At 32.6% G+C, this 10000-nt stretch overlaps 2 protein-coding genes across 3 annotated transcripts in view; one reads left to right on the top strand and one right to left on the bottom strand.

Moving 5' to 3' along the window:
- Nucleotides 1-3034, bottom strand: part of LOC137640248 (uncharacterized) — a 43828-nt gene extending 40794 nt beyond the window's left edge. Inside the window, exon 1 of one of the 2 annotated variants that reach the window (XM_068372823.1) lies at nucleotides 2850-3034. The gene's annotated coding sequence lies outside the window, so the exon portion shown is untranslated. Of the gene's footprint in view, nucleotides 1-2841 lie in introns of both variants that reach the window. The other variant, XM_068372822.1, reaches the window with a different exon arrangement.
- Nucleotides 1-10000, top strand: part of LOC137640245 (UDP-glucuronosyltransferase 1A8-like) — a 107615-nt gene that overhangs the window by 30171 nt on the left and 67444 nt on the right. The gene's annotated exons all lie outside the window — the stretch shown is intronic.

Below are 10000 nucleotides of genomic sequence, written 5' to 3'. Positions count from 1 at the left end.
CAAAATAACAGATAACTTTGGAGCTAAGAAATCTGCTGTCTTTATAAAAAACAAAGGAAAAATACCATTTGGGTCTACACCTCCATAGGCATCAAGGTCCATCAACAGAGCTTTAATCTCACGAGATCGAAAAGCTAAACTAGTTAGTTTAGCCTCAGGAAAACAGGAATGAGGAAGTTCAAGTTTTTCATTACTCTGTTTACTGTCGAAAACATCAGCCAAAAGGGTTGCCTTTTCCTTTGGACAGTGAGTGACTGAGCCATCTGGTTTGAGTAAAGGAGGAACTGTTGCATCTACACCAAAGAGTGCAGATTTAAGGGTAGACCACCATTTATGTTCCTGAGTTGTACCAGAAAGTGTTTCTTTTATGGTTAAATTGTACTCCTTTTCAGTTGAGGCATAAACTCTCTGAGCAAAAGCTCGAAGCTGAGTATAGTTGCTCCAGGTCAAATCTGATCTGTTACCCTTCCAAAGATGATAGGCCTCCTGTTTCTCCAAATAAGCACGTCTACAATCATCATTGAACCACGGTTTGTCCTTCACTCGGTACCTTAGCACACGAGAAGGGATATGGCGTGATCTCAGAAATGATTCTTTTGCTTTGGTATTCGATCTCAGTATTCTAATTGGTAAAAAAAAACAAGAATAATAAGATGAATACTTTTATGTATTTATCTATGAATTTTAACAGTATCAGATAAAAAATACTTATATTTGCTTATCATCAATATCGGATAAAAATACTCAAAGCACGACATTGAGATCGCATACCAAAACAGCATCCTTTCGTCTAATTGATGACACCATCTGATTCACAATGAGAGTACAGTATATGTACAGGTATATCTTATTTAAATCTGAGAAGGGAATCCCTAAACGGTTTCCAGATACACTATAGGTTGTCTTCAAGAAAAGAAGATAAAAAAGTTAACACACATATATATATATATATATATATATATATATATACTGTGTATATATATATATATATATATATATATATATATATATATATATATATATATATATATATATATAAACTGTATATATATATATATTATATATTATATATTTTATATATTATATATTATATATTTATAGGCTATATATATATACTTATATATGTATATATATATATATATATATATATATATATATATATATATATATATATATATGTGTGTGTGTATATATGTATATACATACATATATATATATATATATATATATATATATATATATATATATATATATATATATATATATATATATATATAGGTGTGTGTGTATATATGTATATACATATGTATATATATATGTATATACATATGTATATATATGTATATACATATGTATATATATGTATATTATATATATGTATATATATATATATATATATATATATATATATATATATATATATAGAGAGAGAGAGAGAGAGAGAGAGAGAGAGAGAGAGAGAGAGAGAGAGAGAGAGAGAGAGAGAGATAACATTTTTACTACATATGGATCAAAAGACAAGCTATTTGCAGCGTATTTGTTCACAAGAGCACGCTCTCCATTTACTCCAAAATTATGCAGTCCTGCAGCTCTCCTCTTCCTGTACAGTAATTAGGAGGTTCTTTAAAGGGGGGGGGGGGGCAAAAATAGCAAGATATGTTACACAAAGGTTGGGGGAGGAGGTTCTAAAGGATCTGGAACTGGCATCGTCAACATAGTCAACCAAAGAGAAATTCGTGACTTTAGTGTACATTTGGTATATACTCAAATTATATACTCAATTAAAAATGGAGTAATTATTTAAAAGTGTTATCATTTGTGAAATGTTTATTTTATTTGGTTGGTTTGCTGTGAGCGATCAGACAAAATTTCCCATCACACACACTCATACACATACACAAATACATACACACACACTTATATATATATATATATATATATATATATATATATATATATATATATATATATGTATGTATGTATGTATGTATTTACAGTATATGCACATATATAATGCACATATATCCAAGTATATATATATATATATATATATATATATATATATATATATATATATATATATAGTATATACGTGTATATTTACTATTGAACAGGCTTAGATACACAAAAATGTATTTACAGTATATATACAGTATATATATATATATATATATATATATATATATATATATATATATATATATATATGCTATATATATTATATACACTCACACACACACACACACACACATATATATATATATATATATATATATATATATATATATATATATATATATATATATATATATATATATATATAATGCTTGTTTGTGTGTAAGTAGGTATATATATTCCTTCATTACTGCTTCACTTTGTTTCCACATTCTTTCCTTATTTCTTTTTCTATCATATAATTTACCATTGTGTGTTTTTTTTCACGACCACGATAATATTTTACATTCACTTTGTAGATTTTCTTTTGCTCGTGTAAAAAATAGTTGTTTTCACATTAACGAATTAAAGTGAAAGATGTCATTTGTTTTCAGCTTAACCAAAACTGCATTTTTTCCCTCTTATTGGATGTACGTTTTCTATACATTCGTTAAGGAAGAAACGTCAATTCCACCATTCCATATGGATGTTGGGAACAGAATACTACCATGAAAACTATTACGAGAATTACATCACAATTCCTCTTTTTTCTTCAATGGCATAGACCTCTGGGGACACTTAGACACACTCCACCACATGGAAACCTGATTTGACTACAAAATATATAATACTATTTTCTGTGTATTATCTTACACGTCGTAATTTCCATGTTATATTATCTCTCACCTGTTTACCTGCGAGGAGGAAATAATCTTATCCAGGTAATGCTGGAGTAGAGGCGTTGGCTGGAGTTTCCTTGCGGAGATGCTCGAAGCGCGTATGGCGATTTGAGAAGAGAGAGGAAGAGACACGGATGTTGAGGGGAAGAAGATATTTCGGTTGGAGCGGGGATGTACTGCGTGCGTTCGTGAGTGGGTTTGCGGTGGCGGGTGCGTGTGCGCGCAGCATTTATTGATTCTCTCTCTCTCTCTCTCTCTCTCTCTCTCTCTCTCTCTCTCTCTCTCTTTGCAGGTTTGGAACCGCTGACCTCTTTTAAGCGACTATGTTTAATTACCCCCAAAGAGCTTGATATTATGTTCTTATTCGGGAATTTCTCTTCGAAATGGACGATGAACAGCCATACTTATTGTTCTTTCGTTAACGCTTCTAGTCTTTTTTTTTGATAAACGTGTTTTTTTTTTTTTTAATAATCAGACTATTGACATGGCGTTTAAACGAAATGGAACTATACTTTATTTGCAATAATTACCTGATTGATATTTACATTTTTAATTCGATTGTCCTTCAAAAGTGAGAAGAGTATCAGTTGTTATACGAATTAGCTTTATTCTCAATTTGATATCGCGCGCGCGCGCGCACTCATACACACACGCACACACACATACACACACACACACACACACACAAAATCTGATGAGTTTCGTTTAGCAATATAAAATAGGTACTCCCAGCTACATGATGAAATAAAAGCAAGTAAAGAAGAAATGAACAAAATTTGTATTGGAATCAGAAACTTTTAACCTTCCTAAAGCTTTAGAACATGAGCTAATTATAACTGAAAGAGCTCTGGAAAGAATAATGATGGGAATAACACAAAGAGAGCAAACTAAAGTAGAGGATATTCTCATTCTAACAACGTGTAAAAAATGAAATGAACTTGGGCAGGACATATAATAAGAATGACGTATAATAAATAACATTAAGATTAACAGAATGGGACCTTAGAGATTGCAAAAGAAGCAGGGTATGGAAGAGAAAACGATGGTTTTACGAACTAAGAAAGTTTGCGGGTATGAACTGACATATATATATATATATATATATATATATATATATATATATATATATATATATATGTATGTATGTATATATAACGTGTTTGCTTAGCATTCGCATGGCAGCAGATCGAACCCCGCCCGGGACCGAGAGTTTAAGCTGTTTGCTGGGGAGGCCACTGCTGTGGTAGGGCACCTCAGTGGGGAGTTGGGCTTGCCCGGCTGACGTTCTGGTGAGCATCTATTCTGATGGAACTAGAACTGAAACCTGACACCTTTAACCTATGTATATATGTATATATATATATATTATATATATATATATATATATATATATATATATATTATATATATATATATTATATATATATATATATTATATATATATATATATATATATATATATATATTAAATCATCTGGCATTACTAGTCCACTGCATCACAAAGGCCCCAGACATGACCTTTCACTTTCATCTGTTTGTGGTCTTTCTTTACCAGTCAATACCAGCAAACTTTCTTAGTTCGGAAATTCATCGTTTTCTCTTCCTTCCCCTGCTTCTTTTTCAATTTATAGGGTCCCAATCTGTTAATCTTAATGTCATTTATTAACTGTCATTCCTATTATATGTCCTGCCCATGTCCATTTCATTTCTTACATGTTATTAGAGTTAGAATATCCTGTACTTTACTTTGCTCTCTTAGTGTTATTCCCATCATTATTCTTTCTAGAGCTCTTTCAGTTATAATTAGTTTGTGTTCTAAAGCTTAAGTAAGGCTAAAAGTTTCTGATGCATAAGTTAATACTGGTTGGACCATCTCATTAAATATATACTTCTCTTTTTAGAGAAAGTGATATTTTACTTTTCTCAATTTCATTTTGAGAGAGAGAGAGAGAGAGAGAGAGAGAGAGAGAGAGAGAGAGAGAGAGAGAGAGAGAGTATACATACTGTATATATGCACATAATCACAGTATACTGTATATGCATGCATATATTAAAATACCCACTTATAAAACATACACAGTGATCAACATTCAATTGCAATTTTTCCCATGGAAACATTTGTCCAATGAAAGTACCTTATATACAATATGTCTAAACGTATTCCTTGCATGGTCTATTTACATAACATGATTGCCTTTACATGTTCCATTTTACCAAGGAAAAAGTTTTTTTTTTTTTTTTTTTTTTTTTTACTGCTACATTGAATGACGTGGTAACTTGATTGGCTGGTGTAAACTGCACACAAGCCTCCCACCGGGTAGAATCTCAGATATTCGTAACGGTGTTGGTGGTTCCAGAGAATTCTACCTTATGTGGTTAGGAGTTATCTGTAGTCTGAAAAAAGGTCAAATAAAGGTATTTTTGAGAGAGAGAGAGAGAGAGAGAGAGAGAGAGAGAGAGAGAGAGAGAGAGAGAGAGAGAGAGAGAGAGAGAGAGAGAGAGAGGAAACATCATCTAACTTATGGAAGAAGGTAGGAATGATATTAAATCATATCATGCAGTACACAGTAACCTAAATGAGAGCTCGTGTCACAATTATAGTCATATACTTACAATGGCACTTGTTTGTAAAGCTGGAGTCACATTGTTTTTTTTTTTTTTTTTTTTTTTGTCAGTTGCTGGCCAAAATGAAAAGCACGAGCTGTTATTGCTCGAGACATTGGCAGCAATTGGCTTCCCGATTGAACGGGAAGCAACTCGCATAAACGGCAGTCATGACGTCAGATGTAAACACACAAAATGGCGGCTGCAAATAGGACGTGCTCTTGCTTGGCAATCTTGGGTCCAACAAACCTCAATAAATAAGAAAAATTTGCTTTGTTCAACCTTTGGTAGTTGTGGAATTCTTCAATTCACGTAATACACTGGTAATACATATTACTGCAACAGTTAGAACATTTCTGGGCGCCATGATGATATCAGCTGATCGGTTTCGTTTAACTTTTTCCCATTTGCTCCTCGAACTGCGATATTGTATTGTGACGCTACAACACTTTCGCTCAGATGCGAAAACCTCAGACAAGAAATTACTAGTGCGATTCCACCATTATGCTGTAAGACATCATCACAAAATGAATTGACAAATATTACTTCAAATAATCTTTAATCCAACAAAAAGTTAAAAGATTTATCAAGCCGAAAGACAGCAACGTTTAAGCTTAAAAAGGTATATTTCCAATTGAGCTGTCAGACGTTAACTTGTAAAACGGTGTTTTTGGTTAATCTGTCTAACTTTATATTACACTTCATCAAGCTGGTAGAAAAAGTATTAAAATCACCGGTTTCACGATCAATTGTATTTACTGCACAACCCCTACGACGTTTAAAACCATTCCAGATGGCTAAAATTACTAGCTTCAATTCCAAATTGACTTACTGGACAGACTACAACGTTTACATCACTTCCATTGAGCTAAGATCGAATGAAGCTGCAAATAAGTCGAATGCCACTTCCTGTCATCAAGCTGGGATCCTGTTACTAAGATCAAGCTGACGACAATATTTCTGATCAAGCTTTAATGCAGTAGGCCTACTTCAAAAGACACTGCTGTACAGTATTACCGTTTGATTTGAATATAAAATTACCAACTGGATTGATTGATCGATTTAAGGTTTCCTGGCATCCTGTCATCAACTAAGCTGTAAGACAGTATTTAGACACTCCCTAATTGAGCTGGAAAATAGCACATTTGAAGAGCTGAAGCGCTAGACCAAATTAAGCTTTAAGAGGATACCGCCATGAAGGGTGGAATATTGTACCACGACGAATCAAGCTTTGATCCTGACGTCAACTAAGCTGGAAGACAGTATTTAGACACACTCTGAGCTGGAAAATAGCAACTTTGAAGAGCTGAAGCACTAGACCAAGTTAAGCTTTAAGAGGATACCGCCATGAAGGGTGGAATATTGTACCACGAATCAAGCTTTGATGCTTAACCTTTAATCAAACTTTGATACATGACCTTTAATAGAGCATGATGTATATACATTCGGCCGAGCTTTGAGTCCGTACTTTTGATGAAACTCGAATAGGCCTACCTCTGATCAAAACTTTAATAGAGTACTTTCAACCAATTTGGATGACTTAAATGGAGATTTTATCATATTTCGAAAACTTAGCGAAAAATACTTACTAGTTTTTACCGTGGTAAACGAATACTTTCGATAAATTAACCGAGTTTTTATCATGGTAAACAAATACTTTCGATAAATTAACCGAGTTTTATCGTGGTAAACAAATACTTTCGATAAATAGTCTGAATTTTTATCGTTGTAAACAAATATTTTCGATAAATTAACTGAGTTTTTATCGTTGTAAAGAAATATTTTCGATAAATTGACTGTAAAAATACCAAAAGTGGACGAGAGTGCATATTTTTTACAAGGTATAAAGTGTTAACTTTTTCACTTTATATTCCTATGAATACATACGGAATGTAAATCTGTGGATACGTGTGATCAAAAAGAAATGTTCTACAAGAGCTTCAGATAGAAAAAAATATATAATCTGTCAACGTGTTTAAAGATTGATCATGAATGGCAGAGGCAATGGACAGTAACATTGCCCTAGCAAGGAGGACAATGCCCCAGAGACTGACCATATATATATATATATATATATATATATATATATATATATATATACATATATATATATACACACACATATATATATATATATATATATATATATATATATATATATATGTATATATATACATATATATGTATATATATACATATATATGTATATATATATATATATATATATATATATATATATATATATATATATATATATATATATATATATATATATATGATCTGCGTCAAGTTCCCCCTCCTCCCAAGCTAGGACCAAGGAGGGCCAGCCAATTGCTGTTGATGACTTAGCAGACAGACCCATAGTCACCCCCAAACCACTCATTCTTAGCTCACAAGGATGGTGAGGTTGCAGCCACCAAAGAAACTAACGAGTTTGAGCGTGACTCGAACCCCTGTCTGGCAATCACGAGTTTGGACGTTACCATAGGCCACCACAACCACAAAGATTTAAAAAAAAATAATACTCAACAATTGTTCTCTAGGCTTGGGTAGTGCCGTAGCCTCTGTACCATGGTCTTCCTCTGTTTTGGGTTAGAGTTCACTTGCATGAAGGTACATCCGGGTACACTATTCTATCATTTCTCTGTTTCTTGATTTTTTTTTTTTGAAGTTTTTATAGTTTATATATGAAAGATCTAATTTACTATTGTTACTGTTCTTGAAAATATTTTATTTTGATTGTTTATTACCTTTTTGTAGTTTAGTTATTTCCATGCTTCCTCTCCTCACTGGGCTATTTTCCCATGTTGGAGCCCTTAGGGCTTATAGCATCTTGCTTTTCCAACTAGGGTTGTAGCTTAGCTTGTGATAATAATAATAATGATAATAATAATAATTTCTTGGAGTCGTCCATGGCCTAAGATCTGTATGTGGTGGAGATTTCGTCAAAATCCGTTAATTTGTTTTGACGTTATCTTTATCTTTAAAATAACGGAAAATGCAAATCCAGATCTAGAATCCGTATTAATCTTTATCTTCGAAATAACGGAAAATGCAAATCCAGATCTAGAATCCGTATTAATCTTTATCTTCGAAATAACGGAAAATGCAAATCCAGATCTAGAATCCGTATTAATCTTTATCTTCAAAATAACGGAAAATGCAAATCCCTATTAGGATCATCTCCGAAATTGAATGGGGCCATTCATGGCCTAAGATCTATGTTGTGAAAATTTCGTCAAAATCCGTCGAGTAGTTTTGACGTAATCTTCTCCACATACAGACAAATAAATGAATTATTAAACAAACTCGAAACATAACCTCCTACCAACTTCGCTGCCGGTGGTAATATTAATAATGGTAAATCCGTAGTAGCAGAAACCACAGACAGTTGCGCCCTTTGCTTGGTTTGGCATCGGGATCAACTGGCCAGCTGCGCCCACCTGTAGTCGCATTGAACTCTCGCCCGGTATAATACCAAAGTTATATTTGAATACCCAAGTCATTATAATTCTGTCAGTTCTGCTTTCATGCATATATAGCCTTTTCAAAGTTAAAATCATATTAAGTAGAAATGAAAGATAGAGACTTATTTGTCCATTATATCGTGCCGGAAGTTTTTTTTTTTTTTTTTTTTTTTTTTTTTTTTTTTTTTTTGAGTCGAGTCTCCAGTACTGAATTTTACGTAACTTTGAAATTGTTTAAGTGAACAAAAAATAGCTTCTGTTTTATCTTATTCAAACATAGTTTGCCAGTTCATGCTACTTATTGAACACACACACACACACACACACACACACACACACACACACACATATATATATATATATATATATATATATATATATATATATATATATATATATATATATATATATATATATATACATAAAATTATTACGTAACCAGAAATCCTGTACTCTAGAAGTTGTATTCCAGCTGTGACCAAGTTGTGGAATGATCTTCCTAATCGGGTAGTTGAATCAGTAGAACTTCAAAAGTTCAGACTTGCAGCAAATGTTTTATGTTAAACAGGCCGACATAAGTCTTATAGTTTATATATGAAATATCTGTTTTATTGTTAATGTTATTAAAATATTTTATTTAAATTGTTCGCTAAGTCTTATATCGATTATACTAAAATTAATACATGGTGCAAATTATGGTATGAAGTTGAAACCTAACAAAACTCAATGTATTATTGTGAGAAGGTCAAGGACAGTGGCTCCTCAACATCCGGATCTCAGCATTGATAGGCCTACTTATGGAAAGAGTGAATTGGGAATGAATAGCCATGGGAAATGATATTGAAATCATGCATAACGTTATTGTGTCTATAGATATTTGTGTCCAGATTGTGACTGTCAATTTTCATGACGATTTATGACGAAAAGGTGTGATAGTATTAATAATGCCCCTAATAATGAAGCGGCCCCTAGACTATATAATAAGCTCCAACGAAACATTCGAATGATTGAAAACATCAAGGCTTTCAAGAGGAAACTGAAGACTTTCTTATTTCATGAGTCCTTTGACAGAGACGATTTAACAGTAAATGAACA

This window comes from Palaemon carinicauda, chromosome 4 (assembly GCF_036898095.1).
Source record: "Palaemon carinicauda isolate YSFRI2023 chromosome 4, ASM3689809v2, whole genome shotgun sequence".
NCBI classification, from domain to species: Eukaryota; Metazoa; Arthropoda; class Malacostraca; order Decapoda; family Palaemonidae; genus Palaemon; species Palaemon carinicauda.
Note: the sequence above shows the minus strand (reverse complement) of the source record. Positions and strands in the feature narration are given on the sequence as shown.